This window comes from Myotis daubentonii, chromosome 2, assembly GCF_963259705.1.
Source record: "Myotis daubentonii chromosome 2, mMyoDau2.1, whole genome shotgun sequence".
Taxonomy (NCBI): Eukaryota; Metazoa; Chordata; class Mammalia; order Chiroptera; family Vespertilionidae; genus Myotis; species Myotis daubentonii.
This window is the reverse complement of record NC_081841.1, coordinates 175,309,992-175,334,735: the sequence shown is the minus strand read 5'-3', so window position 1 is coordinate 175,334,735 and position 24,744 is coordinate 175,309,992. Positions and strand designations below refer to the sequence as shown.

The window sequence follows — 24,744 nt, the reverse complement described above, 5'->3', positions numbered from 1 at the left end:
CGGTTTTGGCAGAATTTTTTTTTTTACTTAAAACCTTTTTAAAAGGCAGTGAAGGTCGCCCTGGATGGATGGCTCAATTAGTTGGAGCATTGTGCCATACACCAAAAGATTTCGGATTTGATCCCTGGTCAGGACATGTATGGGAGGCAATCAATCGATGTTGAAATTCTCTCATATTGATGTATTTCTCTCTCTCTGTATCTCTCTTTCTCTCCTTTCTTTTTTCTCTCAAATACATAAAAAACAAAACAAAACACTATATCCTCAGGTGAGGATTAACAACAACAACAAAAAAGGCAGTGATGGTTTTCACTGACAACTGATAGAAAAGTAAATATGGCCCTTATAGTATCCTAGTGTATAACATAAAATTGTATACATGTGCATTTTGAACACAATACTGCACATGTGAATATAACTCAATATAAATTTTTACCAGAAAGTAAAAACATAATTCCTAACCACACATCCATGTTGATAGTACATCAGTGTGATTTTGCAACAAATCTAAGATATGGAGAAATTGTGTTAACATTCACATAGCATGGAAGACAAAAAATATAGTTCATGGTACAAGTCTAACCAAAATAGAACATTATATTAAGTTCATGAATAATTTCCTTACATTATTTTTAGTATTTTTCTACATAAAAAATGTTCACAATATAATTCTTCTGGGTATGCAAAACAAAATTTATAAACACACACACACACACACACACACACACACACACTAACAACACATACCAGACTCACAAGCTTGGGACAAATGAGAGAGAGAGAGAGAGAGAGAGAGAGAGAGAGAGAGAGAGAGAGAGAGAGAGAGAGAGATTTCTACTTTATATTTTACTTCTGGATTTGCACTTAGAATGCATAAAAATAACATTTATGAAAATGTCCAAGTTAGTACCCACTTACTCAAATGAGCCTATGTGAAGATTACTAGCAATCAAGTATAACTACCATAAAGAGGGAAAATAAGATACATTTCAAATGCCATTCATTTATCATTGCTGAGCATTATGAAACGTGCAAAGATGAATAAAATGTTGTGTCTCTGACAACAAGGAAATTGCAATCTTTCAGGGAAAAAAAGGAATTATCAAACTGTAGGAATTGTTTAACTCTTTTACTTTAGTGATGAGGAAACTCCAAAATATAATTACCAGGAGAGCAGTGAAGGTGGTAAGTGAGATTTATAAACACAGTGTTACCAAACAACCAGCCGAAGCTATTGTTGATGATGATCACCGGTGTATCCAATTATGCTGCACTGTTGTTGACTAATGTGTTGGGCTGGTTCTACTGCTTTTACTATGGATGCTAAATACAACTTAGGTTTTGTGGACTTTTTTATTCACAAAAACAACTTTTCCCCTCCATTGCTAATGACCATAGCTATAGTGAAAGAGAACACTACAGTTCTGTTGGACACAATACCTATTAAGTAAGCTACACTGGGAAAGATCTTAATAATTAGTGAAACAACTCAGTAAGAGGGAAAGTTCCAATTTAAATCCTATGTTTACTTGCATTAGACTTATATTTCTATCTTTTTATTTTGTTGAAACATTTTCCCTCCTGGAAACATCTGAGGTACTGATGGGTCACAGAAAATGCTTCATCGTGGCAGCTCTGTGAGTGTGGGGAGAGCTGTGCATACCCTTTCATCATGCTTGGCACATGGCACAATGCACTACGCAAAGCAGCTATTAGATAATGATTGTTTTCTAAACTTTGGTATAAAATATAGGGAAATATGCAAAAAGATGACCCGGTGATTTCACTTCTGGGAATATATCCTAAGAATTCTGAAATACCAATCAGAGAATATATGCACCCCTATGTTCATAGCAGCACGATTTACAATAGTCAAGATCTGGAAATAGTCCATGTGCCCATCAGTAGATGAGTGGATAAAAAAGCTGTGGTGCATTTACACCATGGAATACTATGCAGCTGTATAAAAGAAGGATCTTTTACCTTTTGAGACAATATGGAGGAACCAAGATGATGATGATGATGATGATGATGATGATGATGATGATGATTAGAAAGAGAAATATCAAATGTTCTCACTTATATGTGGAATCTAATGAACAAAATAAACTGAGGATCACAATAGATAAAGAGACATGGAAGCATGGAACACAGTGAAAGATCTCAGAGAGAAGGGAGGGGGTGGAAAGAAATTTAAAAAATAACTTACATGAATATATCCATAGTCTGTAGACACATACTTAGTGCAGCAAAGGCCTGGGCTGGGCAGGAGCTGGGTTGAGGGGGTTAAAGGGGATAAAATGGGGGACATCTCTAATACTCTCAACAATAAAAATTTTAAAAAGGCATTAAACATAATAAAAGTAAATTACAAAAAATACCACTAGTCAGTTATAAAAATAAATTACAAAAAATACCATAAAAACCTTAAAGAGAAGAAAGAAATGCTGAGGGCTAATGGAATATTGTGACATCCACAAAGGGCCCTCTATGGCACAGAATAACTGACTAAAGAAAGAGAATCCAAATTGTAGTTTTCTCACTTGTTTCAGACTTCATGTAATAATTTATAATAAAGAACTTATCAATAAAAAATGCGTGACTGTCAGGAATTGTGCTAGATTGCAATACAGGAGATTTGAGTTGTCTTTCTTGATGTCAAGACATCAGATGGTTGGTTGGCTACCAGCAAGCCTGCCTAGCTCAGCAGTCTCTTCCAAACTGCTGCTTCTACTCGCCTTCTGAGAAGTCAGATGAGCAGGCCGTATGGAGTCAATAAGTCGCAAGTAAGTGTCTGACGGCCTTTCCAAAGGGTCAAAACAAAGGTTTCAGACTGAGAAGCTCACTATTCTATATGTAGGAAAAAGCCAAAATTCCAACCCAGAAGAGGTGGTTGACAGATGAATATCAAGGATTCTGAGTTTTCCACCTCCTTGACTTTCTGCATTTCTCATACACAAGGACAACCCTAACATTCCAAACCAAATGCGTAATTAATTATATGAGTTAGAAAACATGATGCCTATGAAAGATTTATTTTTGAAGGAAAAAGTGATTTTGGGTTGACCATGAAAGCTTCCACTTCTTTCAAATGCTAGCATAACAATGGGATTGAAATATTTACCTAACTGCTTCTTTGACCTACTTTATAATATGATGAAGAAAAACTAGAACGTGTGTGTGTGATTCTTACTGTTCATATAATAAAATGACTAAGCAATAAATGAAGTAACACCTCTCAAATTTCAGTCAACAATCGCTGGGAAATTATACCCAATCTCCCTTAATTCATCTTCATCCATGTACATGTAAATCAATCATCAGTTGTCCTTAAAAACTAAACAAAACAAAGCAAATTAAATGTGAACAAAAAAGGCAACACTTCTTCAAGAAGTAATTTGAAAAGAAGTCTGTGCAACACTTTCAAATCTTCCTTGAAGAAATGAGAATGCCGTCCAACCTGCCAGAGTTTTCTAGCAACAGTGAAATTCATAAAGGTCACCCTGACAAATTAAAGCAATATCTTCTCCCAGTCCCTGTTATAGGAGCAGTCAAGCAGCATATTCATTTTCATTGTAATTATGTTTATAAATAGTGGGAGAGCAGGTAAGAAGCCTTTGTGAGCTGCCCACTGAGCCTCCATGTGTGTCTGCAGAGTTGCAGCAACCACCCTAGCAGTTTTATTTTTAATTCTTTATTGTTTTAAAGTATTACAGAAGTCTCTTTTTTCAACCATAGACCTCTCCTTGGCCTTTCCAACCCTCAGTACATGCCCTCATCACCCTACTGTCTGTGTCCCTGGGTTATCCTTAATATGCATGCATACAAGTCCTTTGGTTGATCTCCTATCCTCCTCCATACCCCCCTAACTTCCCTCTGATATTGGATGGTCTTTTTAATGCTTCCATGTCTCTGGATCTATTTTTCTCATCAGTTTATGTTGTTCATTATATTCCACAAATGAGTGAGATCATGTGATATTTATCTTTCTCTGACTGGCTTATTTCACTTAGCATAATGCTCTCCAGTTCCATCCATGTTGTTGGAAATGGTAAGAGTTTCTTCTTTTTTACAGCAGCGTAGTATTCCATTGTGTAGATCTACCTTTTTATATATATATATATATATATATATATATATATATATATATATATATATATATATATATATATATATATATATATTCACTCATCAGCTAATGGGCACTTAGACTGTTTCCTTTATTCATTTTGAGTTTATTTTTGTGTATGGTGTAAGTTGGTGGTCTAGTTTAGTTTTTTTGCATGTATCTGTCCAATTTTCCCAACACCATTTATCGAAGAGACTGTCTTGACTCCATTGTATGCTCTTGCCTCCTTTTTCAAATATTAATTGAGCATAATGGCCTGGGTTGATTTCTGGGTTCTCTGTTTTCTTCCATTCGTCTATATGTTTTTTCTTGTGCCCGTACCAGGCAGTTTTGAGAAAAGTGGCTATGTAATATAGTTTGATTTCTGGCATTGCGATCCCTCCAACTTTGTTCTTCTTTCTCAGGATTGCTGCAGCTATTTGGGAGTCTTTTTATTCCGTATTATTTTTTGGAGAGTTTTTCCTAAGTCTGTGAAATATGCCATTGGTATTTTAATGGGGATTGCATTGAATCTATAGATGCTTTGGGTAGTATGGACATTTTAATGATGTTGATTCTACCAGTCCATAAACACAGTATTTTCTTCCATTTTTTTATGTCTTCCTCTATCTCTTTTTTCACCGTCCTGTAGTTTTCCAAGTACAGGTCTTTTATGCCCTTAAGTTTATTCCTAGGCATCTTAATTTTTTGTTGCAATGGTAAATGGGATTTTTTTTTTAGTTTCTCTCTCCCTCAGTTCATTAATGGTATACAAAAAAGCCAGAGATTTCTGGGTGTTAATTTTGTATCCTACTATCTTGCTAAGTTTATTTATTAAATCTAGTAGTTTTTTGATAGAGTCTTTAGGGTTTTCTATGTATAATATCATGCCATCTTTAAATAATGACAGTTTTACTTCTTCTTTTCCAATGTGGATGCTTTTTATTTCTTCTCCTTGTCTGATCGCTATGACTAGCACTTCCAGTACTATGTCTAGCAGTAGTGGTGAAAAGGGGCATTCCTGTCTTTTTCCTGTTCTTAGGGAAATGGTTTTAATTTTTGCCCATTGAGTATGATGTTGGCTGTAGGCTTGTCATATAAGGCTTTTATTTTGGTGAGGTATATCCCTCTATTCCCACTTTGCTGAGAGTTTTTGTCAAGAAAGCGTGTTGGATTTTGTTAAATTCTTTTTCTGCATTAATTGATATGGTTATATGATTTTTGTCTCTCAAGTTGTTTATGTGGTATATAATGTTTATTGATTTGCAGATATTGTAACAGCATTGCATCCCCAGAATAAGTCCCACTTGGTCATAGTGTATGATCTTTCTAATGTAATGCTGGACCTGATTTGCTAGAATTTTGTTGAGGATATTAGCATCTATGTTCATCAGGGATATTGGCCTGTAATTCTCTTTCTTTGTAGTGTCTTTATCTGGTTTTGGGATTAGGGTAATGCTGGCTTCATAGAAAGAGCTTAGAAGTATGCCTTCCTCTTAAATTTTTTGGAATAGTCTGAGGAGGAATGGTTTTAGTTCTTCTTTGAATGTTTGGTAAAACTCCCCTTTGAAGCTGCCCAGACCAGGGCTTTTGTTTGCTGGAAGTTTTTTGATTATTGCTTCTATTTCATAGGTAGTTATTGGCTACTTCAGGTTTTTTGATTCTTCATGATTGAGTTTTGGAAGCTTAAATTTTTCTAGGAATATGTCCATTTTGTCTAGGTTGTCCAGTTTGTTGGAGTAGAGTTGTTTGTAGTACCATATATATATATATATATATATATTTTTACAATCCTTTGAATGTCTGTGGGGTCAGTTGTTACTTCACTTCTCTTTGTTTCTTGGTGAGCCTGGCTAAAGGTTCAGCAATCTTGTTTATCCTTTCAATGAATCAGCTCTTGGTTTTATTGATCTTTTGTAGTGTTTTGTTTTTTTGTTTTTGGTCTCTATTTTGTTTATTACCCCTCTGAGCTTTATTATGTCCTTTCCTATGCTCACTCTGCACTTTTATTATTGCTCTCTTTCTCATTCTTTAAGTTGTGGGATTAGATAATTTATTACCATTTTTCTTGTATTTTTTTTTTTTTTAAGTAGGCCAGCAGAGCTATGAACTTACCTCTCAGGACTGCTTTCACTGTGTCCCATAGATTTTGGATTGTTGTGTTTTCATTGTTATTTGTTTTCAGGATCCTTTTTATTTCTTCCTTGATCTCTTTAGTAACCTAGTCATTGTTTAATAGCATGCTATTTAGCCTCCAAATGCTTGCTTCTTTTTTGTTTTGTTTTTGTTTTTCACAGACTGATAGTGAAGAGATGAAAAAAAGTTTTTTTCAGGCAAATGGAAGTAAAAAAAAAAGCCGGGGTAGCAATACTTATATCTGACAAAATAGATTTCAAAGTGGAGGACATAACAAGAGATAAGGAGGGTGACTTCATAATACTAAAGGAGCAATTCAACAAGAGGATATAACTCTGGTAAACATATATGCGCCCAATACAGGAGTGCCCAAATACATAAAAAAACTTCTGGAAGATACCAAGGGAGAGATCAACAGCAACATGATTGTAGTAGGGGACTTTAATATCCCTTTGACACCACTGGATACATCCTCTAAACAACAACAACAAAAAAATCAGCAAAGAAACAACAATTCTAAATGACTCACTAGATCAGATGGAATTAATTGACATCTTCAGAATATTTCACCCCAAAGCTACAGAATATACATTCTACTCCAGTGCACATGGGGCATTTTCAAAGGTAGACCACATAGGGACACAGACAAAGTCTCTTCAAATTCAAGAAGATAGAAATTGTATCAAGCATCTTCTCAGATCACAATGGCATAAAATTAGAAATCAACTACAATATAAAACAATGAAAAAAATCACCCTAGCAGGTTTTATTTTATTTTTTCAGTAGATTCCTATTGGCTAGGGGTAATAGCTTATTAAAATTCTGTTAGTCATAAGAGTTGTTTAAGGAAACGCATTCCTTTGACATAATTTTTTCCCATCTGGTATCAGTTCATTTATGCCTTCCCAGCTAACTTGTATTCTTAAGACGGTGTAATTTGTGTAACCTTGATTATTATCTAATTTATTTACCAAATGATAATTGATCCATAATATATTGCCCTAGCACACAACCCATTGTTTATGGAAACATTTAGACAGTCACCTTGAAACTGTCTACATGAGAATCCATTGCCAAAGAAGTCTTGAAAATTAGCTTCGGTTGAAAAATGCTGCAGCAAGCCCATTGTTTTTACTAATGTTTATTATGCAGGCAATGACAATGTTATAATTGATTGTCTTTACTGTGTTCTCACTCTGTGTAAGGCATTGTGATAGATGATATTGAGAACATACAAAGTTCCCATATTTGGGATCTCACCTCAAGGAACGAATGTACAGTAAGGAAGATTACACACATGCACAAATAGACAAGAGGGAGACACCACGGGGAGGAGGGGCACAAGGCGGGGCTTATTGAAGGGAGTAAGGCAAGATTTGGGGCTTGAAGTATTTAAATACATGGTTCAAATATATGAAGGTAAAGGCTGGGAAGAGGAAATAGCAAAAACAAAAGCAGACAAGTGCAATGCATCTAAAGGAATAATTCTAGTTGCACTTCCCTGAAATGTTTAAAGGTAAAGTAGGAAATAAATGGAATCTTTAGGCTAAGAATAAATTAGAATACATTTATAAAGGTCTTGACTATGAAGAACAATAAATTTCAGCTTTACAGTTGTGTGGAGTGTCAGAACCAGAGTGCTGTATGTCTATGAGTACAATGAAAAGTGACATTATGTGGGGTTTTTCGTGAGTGTGTGTGTGTTTGTTTGTTTTCATCTTTTTGGCTGTGTCTCCTAAGAATTCTCAGAATGCAACTTTACTAAATTATCTTTAAGGAGGAATATGATGTGCTTTTTTAAAGATGTTGCAAGCTGTGCTTTCCCTGTAGGGTTTAAAATATATGGAGAAATAAAATAGATGATAAAAAGACACAATAGACTAGAGGGACAGTGAAATAAAGTTAAATAGCAGAAGGTTTCTTGAATTGTTTGGGAAACTGTAAAAGTACTAATTTAAAATGGACTATAAAAATCAAGAATGCACAATTGATATCAAGTGTAACTATGGAAGTAATAAAAATCAGTAAATAAAGCCAACTGAGAACAAAATTAATTCTAAAATTACTCAATTCAATAAAAGTCAAGAAATGATGAATAAAGAATGAAAGAGAGATGGAACTAATAGCAAACAAATGGCAAGATTCTCCACTTCCCCCTGCTTCTGAGGGGCGTCGGGGCCGGCATCTGCAGCTCACACCCGTTGCCAGCGATGGCCTCACTCACACCCACTGCCAGTGCCTGGTGCCAGTCCCGATCGTTTGGCGCCTTCAGTGGGTGTGAGCAGTGGCTGCTGGACCCCATCGCCCCTGGGGGCTCCTCCACCTCCCCCTGCTGATGGTGTGGAGCAAGTGGGGCCAGCACCAGCAGCAGGCCAAGTGCCATCAGCGCATGGGAGTGGCGGCAGCGGGAGTGGGCTACCGGCAGACAGGGGACCAGGGGGCAAGGTGGGAGGGGCTGGGCAGGGGCATGGAGGATGGGCCAAGACCCTCCACTGTGCCCACCACAGCCTCATGGCCCACAGTTCCTTTCAATGTTCACAAATTCGTGCACTGGGCCCCTAGTTTTTTATGATACAAGGGACAATTAAATGCAAAGGAAAAAATTCTAAATGTATATATAATAAATAACAAAACTTAAAAATATAGAAAGCAAAGTAAACAAAAGTAAATGGAAAGATAGGCTAATGCATAATTATAGTTTCAGATTGTAACATACTTTCTTAACTAAGAAAAGCAGACAAAAATATCAGTAATGATGGAGACAAATTAGAAGACATACAATGTGCCAACTTGGCTTAATTCTCACATTATAACTGTGCAAAACAATGCATAATACACATTCTTTAAGTGCACATTTGAACATTTACTGAAGTACACCATACCCTGGACTATACAGCAAGTCTCAAAAACATTCAAATTATTAAAATCATAGAAAATATGGTCTCTGACCACAAAGTAATTACACTTAAAATCAATAATGCAAAGATAAATAGAAAATGTCTATTTTTAAAACATTTATAAACTTTTTCATGGAAAAACATTAAATCAGAACTTTATAAAAGATCATATCTAAATGACTAATGTGCATATTAGTGAGCAGGAAAATGCAGTTCAAACCACAATAGGCATGACAATATGCTACAAGAAGAGCTAAAACTACGATATGAAAACAAATGCAATGACATAATCACTGTCTCATCTTTATAGTACTCATGGGCGTTGACTATAAAGTACAGCCTTGATTGGTCCTTAGGATTGTGAGCTCTAAGGTCAAGAGTGTCACCTGAACTTTAACCGAGTGCCATTGGCTGTCAGCAAGTTGACATCATCATAGTGGACAGCTGTAGGATTGTATCAGATTTGCTCATGTCCACAGCATGTTATTTTATTAGTGAACCATGATTACAGAATCATATACAACAGTTTAGTAACAAACTCAATTTTTAAATTATCCATATACATGTAGATGAACAAAATCTAACTATATATCTGAAATGAGAAACTATTCAAGTAAGTGCAACCATCATCTCTCTAGTGTACCTTCTGGAACAATGTCCAACTTCACCATTGTATTACCACCAAAAAGGACCTAGAATCAACCTGAGAGAAGTTATTTTGACTAACATCTTGCTGAGATGAAGGGCAACTCTATAAACATGAACTTGGATACAAACTTTCATGTATGTGCTTCTTTGTCCACCCTCTCCCACCCACAGAGACTGCAAAGTGATGATCTGCTAAAGCCTAATTGGAAATCACAATTCCGACGAAGAGTGGAGTGTCTGGCTATCCTCAAAAAGAGATGATAAACATTGGTTGGGAAAACTATATTCAACTCCAGGAAGTGGGCAGAGAATTAAGGCATAAGTCCCTCTTTTCTTATTATAGTCCCATGGAGCATCCATATGCCTTCGTACAGAAGGAAGTAACATGACCTCACCCCAAGGTTGGATATGCCACTCCCTGCTTGACTGAGCTACAGATGGTCTTATGAATATTCCACTCCCAGACTCCAACTTAGAAAATGCTGCAATCTGATATTAAGTTGAGCCTTTTGAGAGAATAATATTTAATGAGCCTCCAACGTTAAGGGGTGGAGCAATTCTGGATATTCCAGAGTTTTAGTTCTTTCCTATTTGGGGAAGGCAAAGAGCCTGCTCAGCAGGTCTGAGTTAGCTCAATGGAAAAACAGGCTGATGCCAGCCCAAGAGGTTTCGGCCTCTACTTTCTAACATGTTTCATTGACCAGGAAACCCTATTGTTGCATAGTTACTGGACATTGCCTGCCACACTATACTGCTCTTGGGTTCTTTCTGTGGCACTCTTAGCTCTACCAACCTAAGCATAACTTGCTGTGGAATGAGAGCCCAGGGAATCATGGGTTATATGTTTGAACATTTCCCTCAATAAATCTTATTTTATATTTATACCATATGGTGGTAGCGGGGGATATGTTTGTAATTAAAGGAAATCTTGAGCAGAAGCTCAGCTCTTCTTTAAGTTGTTGAAAGATGAAAAGTCAGAAACTATGAGCCTAATTTATTTGAACAATTATCAAAATGACCCATGACCTCAATTTTCAAAGCTATCTATAACTTCCTTGTTACTAAATCTCATGGACACTTTCCAGCCCTACCTTGACGGGTGTCTCAGTGGAATCTGACATCATTTATCACTCTCCCTGACATAAAACTCACTTTTATGTTTGTTCCAAATTCTCTTCAACATTTTTGCATTTTCCTATTTACTAGTACTTATTTTGTCTCATTGCCTGCATTTACTTATACTAATCATTATTTGTGTGCTAATGGTATTCAGCTAACTGTGCATCAGTTCATTATAAGTACCCTCCCTGACCCTCCTCGCTTTTTTTCACTCAACAACACAGCACTTTTATTATTATGTTTCATTTAGATATATATGCAATATTATTCATATCCTTATATAGTATGAGTGTTTCATTATCTAAATAACCATTAGTGTAGCACTGAAAAGCAGTTTGTTTTAATAATCTTTTGCTACTTCAAATAGTACTGAAGCTCCCTGGCACACTGGAACATATTTGTGGGATCATTCTCTGAAGATGGAATTAACTGGTTTAAGCGAACAAATATTTTCAATCTTTATAGATACTGCAGCATTGTCCTCCAAAGAAATGAAGTGGAAGGTGTCTTACAACAGCAGTCTCCTAAATCAGCTCTCTGCTTCCATCCTGGGTCCTATTGTCCAGCATTCACAATGCTGCCAGCATGATTGTTTTATTTTATTTATTTATTATTTAGTTAGTTATTTTATTATTTTTAATCCTCACCTGAAGATATTTTTTCCCATTGATTTTTAGAGACAGTGGACAGGAGGGAGGGAGGAGAGAGAGAGAAAGAGACAAAGAAAGAGAGAAAGAGAAAGAGAAATATCAATGCGAGAGAGACACATCAATGAGTTGTCTCCAGCACATGCTCTGACCAGGGAAGGGATGGAACCTGCAACCCAGGCATGTGCCCTTGACTGGGAATTGAACCCTTGACCTTTTGGTGCACCAGTGATGCTCTAACTACTTAGCAACAAGGGACTTCATGATTGTTTTAGCATGCAGATCTAACCATTCCATTTTCCTATTTACTTCTCCAGTTCCTTATCAATTTTTTAAATATATATATTTTTATTGATTTCAGAGAGGAAGAGAGAGAGAGAGAGAGAGAGAGAGAGAGAGAGAGAGAGAGAGAGAGAAACATCAATGATGAGAGAGAATCATTGATAGGCTGCCTCCTGCATGCCCCCTACTGGGGATCGAGCCTGCAACCTGGGCATGTGCCCTTGACCAGAACTGAATCTGGGACCTTTCAGTCCACAGGCTGATGCTCTATCCATTGAGCCAACCGGCTAGGGTAATTTTTTAATTAAGTATCTGCTACTAACAAAAGCAAGAGAGGACCCTTCATGAAAAGATTCCTACCTCCTATTCCAGTCTCACCTCCTACCAGCCTGCTTTTGCACTTGTTTCTTTTTCTGCCAGGTATATCCTGTTCCAGTCTCTCATCACTCCCCATTCACTGAGCTAACTCTTACCCTTTCCAATCCTTCAATTATCACATTTTCATTTTTAGCTCATGTAATAATTCTTGGAACATAAAAGGAATCCATAACATTTATGAATGGATGAATGAGTCAAGATTAAGTGTCCCAACCACAAATTATTACAGCATGTTAATGCACAACTCTTTCAATGCACTGGTAATATTTCATTTTAATCAGTCTGTCTTCTGTACTAGTTTTATGATGATGAGGACTCTACTTAGCACAAAATCAAGTGTCTATTGAATAAATAAACAATTGAATGAAGTCAATTTCTTCTTAATTTTTAGATAAAAAATTCTGAGGTCTATAGATGTAATGTGTCTTTTCCAGTGACACATAGCTAATCAAAATAGCATAACCTGGCCTAGATACCATATGTACAAATTTTTCTTTTGGAATTCTTTCCAGTAAGCATGCTACACTTTTAAATAGGTGGATTTTGCTTCCTCTTTTACAGTGTTATGTTTCTGAGTAGAATTCAGACTAAACTTTGGAAGCTTTTCTTTCCCCTCAATCATAGCTCTGCATAAATATGGGACCCAGTACCTGACTATTTTTGTTTAGCTTCAATTTTCTCATCTATAATCTCTCTCTTTCACTTTTACCTTTACTAAGGTAAGGAACTGTAGGGGTGTGTCCTGAAAGTAGAAAGCACTAGGTGATTTGTGATTATTATTACTTAACATAATCATATTTACTAATTCCTTTATGGAAAATGTGTTCTAATCACATAAAGCAAGCATGCTGGCTCTATTGACTCAAGAGATAATAAACACTGCTACTGCAATCATATTACATGTGTGACTACAGGACTTTCTATAAACACAAATAACCTGTGACAAAGAAACAGAAAAATAAATGCAGGGTCTTTGGGTTGATACATATTGTAATCAACTTCCCATTCAAGAGCTATACAGAATTATAATCATGTCTAAATTTCTCAATGGATAAGACACATGAGCTCATTATAGAGTTTGGGAGGCTTATCCCACATTAACCAGTACAGTAAATATTATACCCATAGTACTTGCGGAAATGAGTCATCAAAAATTGTTGAATTGAATTAGAGGTTGATGTAGCACAGTGTCTAGGAATAAGCTATATGCAAAGAGTAGGGACAACATAATTGCAAGACAGTTAATATATGTGAAGACCGATTACCAGGCATGTTTAAAAACATGCTTTAAAATAAAATGGAACTCCCATTTAACTCAGGGATCCCACTTCTAGGAATATATCCAAAGAAACTAGAAACACCAATTAGAAAGGATATATGCACCCCTATGTTCATAGAAGTACAATTCACCATAGCTAAGATTTGGAAACAGCCTAAGTGCCCATCAGTAGATGAGTGGATTAAAAAACTGTGGTACATCTATACAATGGAATATTACACTGCAGTAAAAAAGAAGGAGTCCTTACCATTTGCAACAGCATGGATGGAACTGGAGAGCATTATGCTAAGTGAAATAAGCCAGTCAATGAAGGAAAAATACCTCATGATCTCACTCATTCATGGATAATAGAGACCATTATAAACTTTTGAACAATAATAGATACAGAGGCAGAGCAGCCTCAAACAGATTGTCAAACTGCAGCAGGAAGGCCGGGGAGGGTTGAGGGGCAGGAGGGAGGGGGGTAAGAGATCAACCAAAGGACTTGTATGCATGCATATAAGCATAACCAATGGACATAAGACACTGGCAGGTAGGGGAGGCCAGGGGATTGTCAAGGGCAGGGGGAAAAAGGGACACATATGTAATACCCTTTGTAATACTGTAAGCAATAAAAAAATAAAATAAAATAAAAATAAACCTCAAAATAAGTTGAGTGTTGAATCTAAAAAAAACTAAATGCATGAAAACAGAGAACAGATTGGTGGTTACCAGGAAAAGGGAGTGGGTAGAGGAAATAGGTGAAGGTGGTCAGAGGGCATAAACTTCCAGCAGTTAAATTAGCACTGGGGATGCAATGTACGGCTTGGTGACTGTACTTATCAATGCCATATTGTATATTTGAAAATTGCAAAGATAGTAGCTTTTAAAAGTTCTCACCACAAAAGTTGATGGAGGCGCTAAACTGACATTGTAGTAATCATTTTGTAATACATACATACATACATACATACATACATATATCAATCATTACATTATACACCTTACACTTAAACAAGTATATGTCAATTATATCTCAGTAAAGCTTGAAAATATTTTAAATTAGTTGAAAAAAGGAAAATAAAATATGGTAATGCAATTAAGGTACTGAAGTTTCATTCTAGTCCTTGCCATCTCTCTATATGCTTCCATTAGAGGACCTATCTGGACTAATGGCTTTGAAAACCTTTCTGATGATGATAGTAGAGGATTTAAAAAATTCATTGTTGTTTATGTGTTTATTTTAAACCTCTGGCTCTAGCTCCCCTCTGAGTTAAGATAAATTTCTGCTACCTGATTAACACCTCTGCTTGCCTGGCTATTTAGGTATTTCATAACTAAAACAGTACAATTAATCTCCACCCTGATCCAAATGTATTTCTCTCTCAGTCTACCTCTTCTCAGTAAATGGCAACCATCCATACAACAGCTCAAGCTAAATACTTAAGATCCAACTGGCCTATTTATTTCATCCCCTGCACTCATTTTATCAACTTGTTCTGTCAATACTTTCTTCAAGACAGATCATAAATTTTCAAAGTCCTCTTCATTTCCACTGACATGATTTTATTCCAAGCCACCACCATATCTCACCTGGACTACTGTATCACTGAATCAATCATCCTGCTCCCCGTGTTATCCATTCTTCACAAAGCCACCAGATGAATGTTTTCAAACTTAAATAATGTCTTCCCTGTTCTTCACATCCTGCAATGACTTCTTAAAACATGCAGAATAAAACCAATCTCTCTCCCATGGCCTATGGCCCACAAGACTTGGTTGAACAGTCCCCAGCTCCCTAACCCCCTATTCTATTTTAGGGAAGGAAATCTGATGGCTTCCTATGGCTCACGTTCTCAAAATCAAGTGTCAGCTGGCATGGTGTTCTCTCACTACCTGACCTAAAGTAGACTCACCCCCATGACTTTCTCTCTCACATATCTGCCTTTGTTGTTTCTATCAAGATGCTCACTACAACTGTTATTGGTCTTATTCATGCCTCAGTTATCTGTGGTTACTCTATCCCCATCCCATCCCACCCCTACTCGAATACCATCCAGTGAAAGAGGGCATGTGCTGGAGGGTGGGGGAGGGCGGGGAGAGGTCAAAGGGGAAAAAAGAAGATTTATGTAAGGCTTTAAACACTAAAGAATTTAAATTAAAAAAAGAAAGAAAGTGGGGCCTTTATTTTAGGTACATAGGAAGTACCTAACAATGATAGCTAATGAATATTTGACAAAAATATCAAATTTTTATAGGAGTTAAATAAATTTAAGTGAATACAATACACTAAATAATTTGGCAAGCATGTGATGAAAGAGGTATTCAATATGGCTGGTGGATTTACAAATTTATAAACTTTAGGTGAAACAATGGGCTAATAGTATTAAGAAACTTAAAAATGTATCTTCTTTATTCTAGAAATTTCCATTCTGAAATTTTCTACATAAAAATCGTTACAAAATTTAAAATATACATATTTATTGTTAATTATTAAATTATGGAATACTCACACATTAATTATTATGCAGTCATAGGAATGATGTACTTAAAAACATTTATACTTTCAAATATGTGCATGATATATATAATTGGAAATAGAAAATGAGGTAATGGAATATAATTCTAACTTAATTTTTTTAAAATATAGAAGAAAAAGGGTGTGAAAAATGATATGTTGCCTTTTCAAAATAGAGTATCCTTTCTAGAGGTATAGCTTTGAAAATCTTGCTCCTTAAATCTTTGAAATGTTTGGACTGGGCAGCATCACTTTTAGACTGATCCAAACCAACATTGTCTTGTAAGCAATTATTTGTAAAGCCATCAGAAAAGCAGACATCCTGACCACAAGGACTGAAAATTATGAACATTTTTCAGAACCAGTAATCAGTCATGTATAACTAAAGAGTAACTCAGCTTGTTAGCACCAACAGAAATTTGTTTCTTCTCCTGTTCATGCAATTACCCCTTTTCCTTTCCTCATTCATTTTGTGTATAATCATATTGCAATACTTTATCATCTAAACTCTCACCAGTAACCATTGTGTCATTGTTTCATTTTTAAAATACTTATATCAGTTTTTAAATGCATCAAATATTTTATTGCTTACCTAATATTTTGGATAATGACTAATGTGTGAATATACTGTGTCAAGTAAAAATTTGCTGTCAGAGTTAAAGAGATATATTGTTGATGACATTTTGACTCATGAAGTAATAAATAGTAAAGGATGATCATACCCAAGTTACAAGGAAATATTCTGTATCAAATATATCCTTCAAGTAAATATGATTCAAAAGTGTATACACCTGTCTCAATGACTGTCTGCAAATCATATGTTTAGTATTCAGACTAAAAGACTTCACTAAGAAGCCATTTGTTATATAGTCTTTTCCCTCTTAATTTCTAAAATGAAACAAAATATTTCCAAGTCTCTTGATAAAACCATGCCCTGTGAAACTGAAAATGAATTTCTTTTCTGATCATATACTACTTCAAATATATGTTTTGATTGCTAATATAAGTTTATAACTTTTCCCTTTGCTTTTCCTCACTAATTCTAAAGGGAAACATTAAAGCAAGCTGTTCTTTATTAATAATTCAGTGAATTTTTCAGTTCACTGATGTCAGACTGCTGAATGACCTGCAAATGAACCTTTCTTGAAATATACTGCTGAGCTTAGAAAACCACTGGCTCTCGCATTTGTCTGTGAGAAATGTACCTGAAAGTTATCTAATTATTTTTATTTAAACATCAGGCAATTAGAAAGAAAACTCTTATGCCTTAGTAAGTACATACAATTCCACCTTGCAACAATAAATAGTAAAACAGCATTCCTCGCCCCCCCCCACATCGAAACCGACTTTACAAAGTAAATGTACTTGATATTTAAATATTTCAAGAATTATAATTCTGTAGACCTATTCAGATTAAATTTTCACTTCAGAGACAGCTTTATGATAGTTACATTTGGAAAAAACAGGCCAGCTTATCAAGTAGGGTGAAAATCCTACACAGGGACCGCCGCTGAAGCACGGAGGTCCTGAGTGGGGTCCATAGCGAGAGTGATTACTTTGACACGTTCAGCTGTTTAATATCATGCTTGGCTGCCCCTTTCCGGTTGATGATGTTCCTTTGTAGGATATGACAGGCCTAAATGAATTTGAACTCCAGTGAATTAAAGCCCTCGGATTCATTGATGTTGGCTAAACTCCCTTATGTGCTAAGCAAATGTGTCTGTTTCTTCCTGCAATGCATTTGAATATAGAGGAGCACATGTATCTGAAATTCTCACAGCTCTAAGGAGAGAAAAACTGGTTAAGTGAAGATGCACAAAAAATAGGAATGTTATAAATATCTAATCATTAACTCTGTTGACATCATGGTAAAATGTATAAGATAGCAATTTAAGATTAAAATATTTTTCCAAATGAACACTCCTTTATACCTGGCTTCATAACTAAAATGCCTCCTGGAGCTAACTAAGTAGGTTATGTACAGGAGTTAATAGTGGACATTATTGAGTACTTACGTGCCAGACAAAATTGGAAGTACTTTTTAAAGTAGTAGCTAATTTAATCCTCACCATATCTTTTATAAGGAAAGTACTCTATTCTTCATATTCTATTGAATTGCACTTAGCTTTCATTGTTGGAGGTCAAATACAAGAGAAGGCGCTCAGAATATCCCCTATCAGATCATGGCATTGCAATATGCTCATTCTCTGTGTTTTATTTATTCCCATTTATCCTTATATCCCCACTGCTGTCCCTCTCTGCCTCCCCCACTTGAGGTAAGATTCTAATATGTTCACTCTACACATTTTTGTTTGGGGATTGGTAAAATGTGTATTTTTCTACATGAATTTTTCTTTCATGTAAACAGCGTTACGCTCTAGAAATCATTCTGTTTCTAGCTTTTCAGTCAATGTTAGGCCTTTAAATTCCACCCATGTTGATATGTGTGCATTTAGTTTATTGTTTTTAACTGGTGCAAAGTGCTCCATGATGAGTGCCTGCTACATTTTCTCTATCCACTCCCTCATCTATAAATACCCAATTTGCCTCCTATTTCTGCCACCAAAATAAAATGTTCCAATTTTTGCTCCATTTGTTCCCTGTGTTCCAAATATTCCAATAAATTTCCTGCTACATGTTCCCTTTTGTACCTCTGTGGAAATTTCCTTGGGACACACACACACACACACACAGGAGCAGAAAACTGAGGTCAAAGCATATACACATATATAACTAGGTCTACGATCCCAGCAGCAATGAATTAGGGTTCCCATATCTTCACACAACTCCACTTCTAAGCACTACCCAGCTCCATAATTTTGGATTTTATACCTTTACCTAATAGCCACAAAATTATACCATTCCCATTTTGAAAATGTGAAACCAGAGGTACAGAAATACTTCCCAAGGTCATGTAGTAAGTGATGGAACTGGGATTTCAACCCAGGTGGGCCGGCCCCTGAGCCCACACTTTTAGCTAACTATTCTATGCTTCCAGCCTAGAAGGCAGGAACAATAAAGCACCAGGAATTGTGATAGACTAGCGAGCACAGGCACTGCCTTCTGGCATTTAAAAACCATAAACGATAACTAAGGAATGTGGCAAAGTAAACACATCAGCAGGCAGAATTTTCCCAAAGGCCACCATGATATGATCTCTACACTGTATAATGATTTTTATTATCAGTGGAGTCTTCGCTAAACCTGACATTAGTAGCTACAGCCAATGGTTAATAGACAGCTCCCATTGTGAGGCAAAAGTCCACTTTATTTTTCACAACGGGAAATGTCTATTAAACATCTGCTGTAGCTACAGCTACGGAGAGCACATTTTGTTTCCCACGGCTGAGTCATAATGGAAATGTGCAAATGTATGTTTGAAGTTATGAGTGTGAATAGATACATTAAACTGATACTGAGTCTATAAAAAAATCTTCCCCAAAACTTTTAGCAATTAAGTCTATTAGATGAATGCCAAAATGTGTAATACCATTCTGCATTTTACAGGCCAATCTAGTCCAGGGCTCACACATCCTACACAAGATAGAAATAAAATGATTCATTTGTTGTGATTGTCTGTAAGTCAGGAAAACTTTCCTATTTCTCTCATGATTTAAATAAAAGGTTGTCTGAAGAAGGGAGCAATATAATTATGCTACATGAAATAAGTCAGACAGAGAAATACTACATATATCATGATTTCACTTATGTGTGGAATCTAAAGAACAAAATAAACAATGACAAACAAATAGGGAACAGACTCAGAGATACAGAGACCAGTCTGATGGTTGACAGAGCAAAGGGGGATTGGGAAGCTGGGTGAAAAAGTCAAGGGGTTAAGAAGTACAAATTGGTAATTACAAAATAGTCACATGTGCGTAAAGCACAGCACAGGGAATACAGTCAATAATATTGTAATCACTAGGTATGGTGCCAGGCAGGTACTGGAAATATTGAGGAGAACCCTTTGTAAAGTATCTGATTGTCTAATCACTATGCTGTACACCTAAAATTAAAAGAAAATAATATTGAGTGTAAGCTGCAATTGAAAAATAAATTTTAAAAAGGTACTTAGAAAACTATGGTGTCTCTCCAACACAATTCTTTAAGCCTTAAAAAGATGTTAAAGTTTCAAAAAGAAGGCATTTCCTAATACTGCCATCTCACCCATCCATTTTTCAGAACATTGTAATATGATTTCAACCCCCATTATTTCACAGAAAATACTCTTATGCAGTCACCAATGATCTTTTAATTATGAAATTTAATAACTATTTATTTTTATACTTTATTTTTATTGTTGACACTATTACACATGTCCCCCATCACCCCCCTTTGCCCACCTCTACCCAGCTCCCACCCCACCTTCCCTCTAGAAATCACCACACTGTTGTCTGTTTCCATGGACTATGCATGGACAGTGGGGCCTTGACTTAAGAGTGTCCCGACTAACGAGTTTTTTGAGATACCAGCTGTCTCTCAGCCGATTTTTTGCATTGAGTTGACAGAGTAATTTGAGTTAAAGAGCTCCTTATCGAGGTCGGTCTCAGAACGAATTAAACTCGTAAGTCAAGGCCCCACTGTATATTCTTTGACTAATCCCTTCACTTTCTTTTATCCATTCCTCCCCACACCTCTCCCCTATGATCTCTGTCAGTCATTTTGTTCCATGTACCCATGCCTCTGGCTCTATTTTGTTCACCAGTTTATTTTGTTCACTAGATTCCCATATAAGTGAGATAATATAGTATTTGTCTTCCTCTGACTGGCTTATTTCCCTCAGCATAATAATCTCTAGGTCCATCCATGCTCATCTAAACTTAATTCTCAACTTAATTTGTTCATATTAATTACATTCTGAATAGTTTCCAAAAGTTATCATTTTGATTCTTTTCCTACACTTACTTTGTAATTGATGTAAAATTTTTACTGGTTTGGCCAGGATGGTATGGTTCAGTGGGTGAGCATCGACGTATGAACCAGGATATCATATCATCTTTAGATTCCCTGTCAGGGCACATGCCCAGGTTGCTGACTCGATCCCCAGTGGGGGGTTATGCAGGAGGCAGCCAATCAATGATTCTCTCCTATTGTTGACTAGAGGCCTATTGCACGAAGAGATTCGTGCAATAGGCCTTCCCTTCCCTTGGCTGCTGGCACCAGTTTTCCTCTAGCACCCGGGACCCAGGCCTTCGCTCTGGCTGGGCCCCAGCCAGAGCCTCCCCACGCCCCCGCCAGCCATCAGGCTTCGTAGCTCCGCTGATCTCAGGCCGGGAGGCCTCACTGCTCAGCCGGCTTTGGGCCGTTTGGCTTCGCTCCACCACTTGGAGCCTACGTATGCAAATTAACCGCCATCTTTGTTGGCGGCTAATTTGCATATTGCCCTGATTAGCCAATGGGAAGCATAGCAAAGGTACAGTCAATTACCCTTTTTGTCTTTTATTAGATAGGATATTTCTATTTCTCGGCCCTTCTCCTTTCCTCTCTGAAATAAAAAAAAAAAAAAAAAATATATATATATATATATATATATATATATATATATATATATATATATAAATTTTACTGATTTGTATACTTACAGAAAGTTACAGCTTCATAAATTTTTGCAAAGTGAACACACCTCAGTTACTTCCAACTAGATAAAAAAATAGAACACCACCAGCAAATCAGAAGTCCCCTTCCTGCTTTCCTTTTCATCACTAACTTCCTTTCTCCACAAATATAGCACTATCTTGATTTTCCTTAATTTTTGTGTTTGGCTACTTTGGCTCAAAAGTATGCTAGTAAGTGCTGGCTGGGTGGCTGAGTTGGCTGGAATGTCATCCTGTACACCAAAAGGTTGGGGATTCAGTTCCAGGTCAGGGTTCATACCTAGGTTATGGGTTTGATCCCTAGTCAGAGCACATACAGGAGGCAACTGGTGGATGTTTCCCTTTCACATCAATGTTTCTGTCCCTCTCTCTATGTCTCTCTCTCTCTAGTCCCCTTCCTGTATCTCTAAAATCAATTTTTTAAAAAAATGTATGCTAGTGAAATCCATCTATGATGTGTAAAGCAAGAACTTTTTTTTCTCATTACTGTATAACGCATACAAATACACTTTATGGATAGGCCATTCAACTTTTGATAGATATTTAAGTTGTGTTTAGGTTTTGGTTATAAACTAGAGGCCCGGTACATGGATTTGTGCACTGGTGGGGGTGTGGCCTGCAATGATGGGCCTGCTGTGGGAGTGCTGCTCATCCTGGTCAGCCCAGCGGTGCTCCCACTGTGGGAGTGCACTGACCACCAGGGGGCAGCTCCTGCATTGAGCATCTGCCCCCTGGTGGTGAGTGCATGTCATAGCAACTGGTGGACTGGTGGTTCTGGTAGTTCTACCGTTCAGTCACTGGGCTTTTATATACGTAGATGACACTTTGTATTCTCTTCTTCACTACCTTGTCTAAAACTGACTCCTACTCTTCTTCAAGCAAATAACCTCATTAGTTATATTCCAGTGGTTTCACCCTCAAGATCTCCACTTTGGACAACTCCAGATGCCCAGTTTACTCATAGATCTCTGCAGGGGTACTGCTGATTACACTCTGTTATTGACACTGGCACCTTTCTCCTATTATAAATTTTGATCATGTGAGAGAAAGGCCATGTTTTGGAGATTCACAGTCTAATATAAAAAGTACACACTGGCCACGTCGCGGGAGGCAGCGGCGGTTGGGGCCCGGGTCCGGCTGGATGGCGTGATGGCGGACTGGGCTTCTGCTCAGAGCTCCGGTGCCCTGGAGAAGATTCTCGATCAGGAGAACAGGCGGAGGGCTGATAGCCTGGCCTCCAAGGTCACCAGGCTCAAATCGCTGGCCCTGGACATCGATAGGGATACGGAGGACCAGAACCGGTACCTGGACGGCATGGATTCGTATTTCATGAGCATGACAGGCTCACCGGGAGCGTGAAGCGCTTTTCCACGACAGCGCGTTCTGGGCGAGACAACCGGAAGCTGCTGTGGGCGTGCCCGGGGGCCTGAGCGTGGTCTTCTTCATCTTCTCCTGCCTCCTGTCGAGAGCGAGGACATGAGCCAGTGGAGCTGGCTCCGAGGGTGCCCTGGGCAACCAGGATCTCCTGCCCGGTGTCTGGCTGCAGAGGACCTGCTACCAAACACTGCTTTGAAGCGGTGACCGCGGCTTAGGATCCCCTCCCTTGTGGCTGGGAGACCAGCTGCCTCCGACCTGAGCTGTGTGGCTGGTGCAGGGCCCTAGATGCTCGCGGCAGCGGCAGCCTCCTCGGAACAGAGCAGCCGGGAACCCTGGACATGGCCGCCTGTGGCCCGCAGCCCTTCCCCAGCCCTCGGCTCTGACATCTCAAGGCTCCTCCACCCCATCCTTGTCTGGGAAAGGCCGCGTCTGCTCTCAGGTGCCTGGATCTGACATGGGAAGCAGGTGAGGCTGCGAACCTCAGATCGGCGCCGTCTTCCCCACGTGGGTTCCAGCCCAGGGTGGCAGTCCCTCCTGCCCAGGGCTGCCTAGCACGGGGCGGGGGCGGCGGTGCCGAGAGCCCCCACTCCGCCTAGACCTCGGCCTGCCCTCCAGTCCCGCGACTGAAGACTGAAGCCAGATCTCCGGGGAAGAGCAGGTGGTGCGGGTGAAGGATGGAATGCAGTCCGGCCTGGGGGCCTCAGGCCCCAGCCTTCTGGATCTCGCGGCCATGTATCCAAGAGCAGAAATCTACGTGTTCTCAGGATTGAGGATCCACCCAAAGATGCGTTTCCGGGAGGCCAGGGCTCTAGAAGCGGGTCCCTTTGGCAATTCAGAGTCGGGCAGCGTGTGCATGTGCGTACACGTGTGCGTGCACAAGTGTGAGGGCTTCCGTGGGTCTTGACAGCAGGCTTCCTTGCAAGGACCTTGCTTGTAGGGCCCGTGGCCACTTCTTGAGGGTCCCTGGGTAATTCCCTCTCCGCCAAGCCAGCCCTTCCTCCCACAGGGAGTCCCCCGCGCTGTGAGGGAGCTCTGAGCCAGCCCTCCACCCCAGCCCTCCTCCCCAGCTCCTGCAGCCTGTCCTCCCTGGTCCCTAACTTCCCACTTGGCTGGCCCTGTGCCCACACACACCCAACCCCAGCCCGGCCAGGCCAGGCCAGCTTCTCACCCCAGGGAGACCCCAGCGCCCTTGTCTTCACATAGAGCCAGTGGTCGGCTCTGTCCTTCCCTCCTTCCTTCCCATCCTCTGCCTTCCTGGTCTCTCCCACTACTACCTGCACACTGTCGGCCCACTGTCCGCCTGCCTGCACCGTCACCCCATGGGGCCTGTTGGCTCCTGCCTTCCGTGCTCCTCCCCTTCCTCCCAGCAGGCCGAGCCTGTCCTCACGGTCACCGTACTGTCCTCTCCAGCACCTGGGTGGGACCCTCAGCCTGGGGGGGGGGGGAGGGGTCCCCAGGGCTCTACTCTGTCTGCCCATCCCCTCCAGCGCATGCTCATGTCACCGAGCTCTCGAACCCACCTGTCTGGGGCTGCTTCCCTCCATGATGGTAGAGCCCTGTGGTCCTGCCTGTGACCCCGGGTGCCTCGGCTCTGGCTCAGCCTCTGCTCCTCTCCAGGGAACCCTCATGGGGGCTTGTGCACTTCGCGCTGCTGCCGCTGCCTGCCATACCTCCGCCGGGTCCTGCAGACAGCTGAGCCCGCGCGCCACGGCCCCCACGCCTCCCTGGGCCTGCGGTGCTAGCCTCACGCCCTGGCAACATGGCTCGGCCGTGGCACCAGGT

At 39.1% G+C, this 24,744-nt stretch overlaps 1 protein-coding gene and 1 pseudogene across 1 annotated transcript in view; one reads left to right on the top strand and one right to left on the bottom strand.

The window, feature by feature from the left end:
* Nucleotides 1-24,744, bottom strand: part of GPC5 (glypican 5) — a 654,824-nt gene that overhangs the window by 140,246 nt on the left and 489,834 nt on the right. The gene's annotated exons all lie outside the window — the stretch shown is intronic.
* On the top strand, nucleotides 22,692-23,537 carry LOC132226398 (BET1-like protein; annotated as a pseudogene).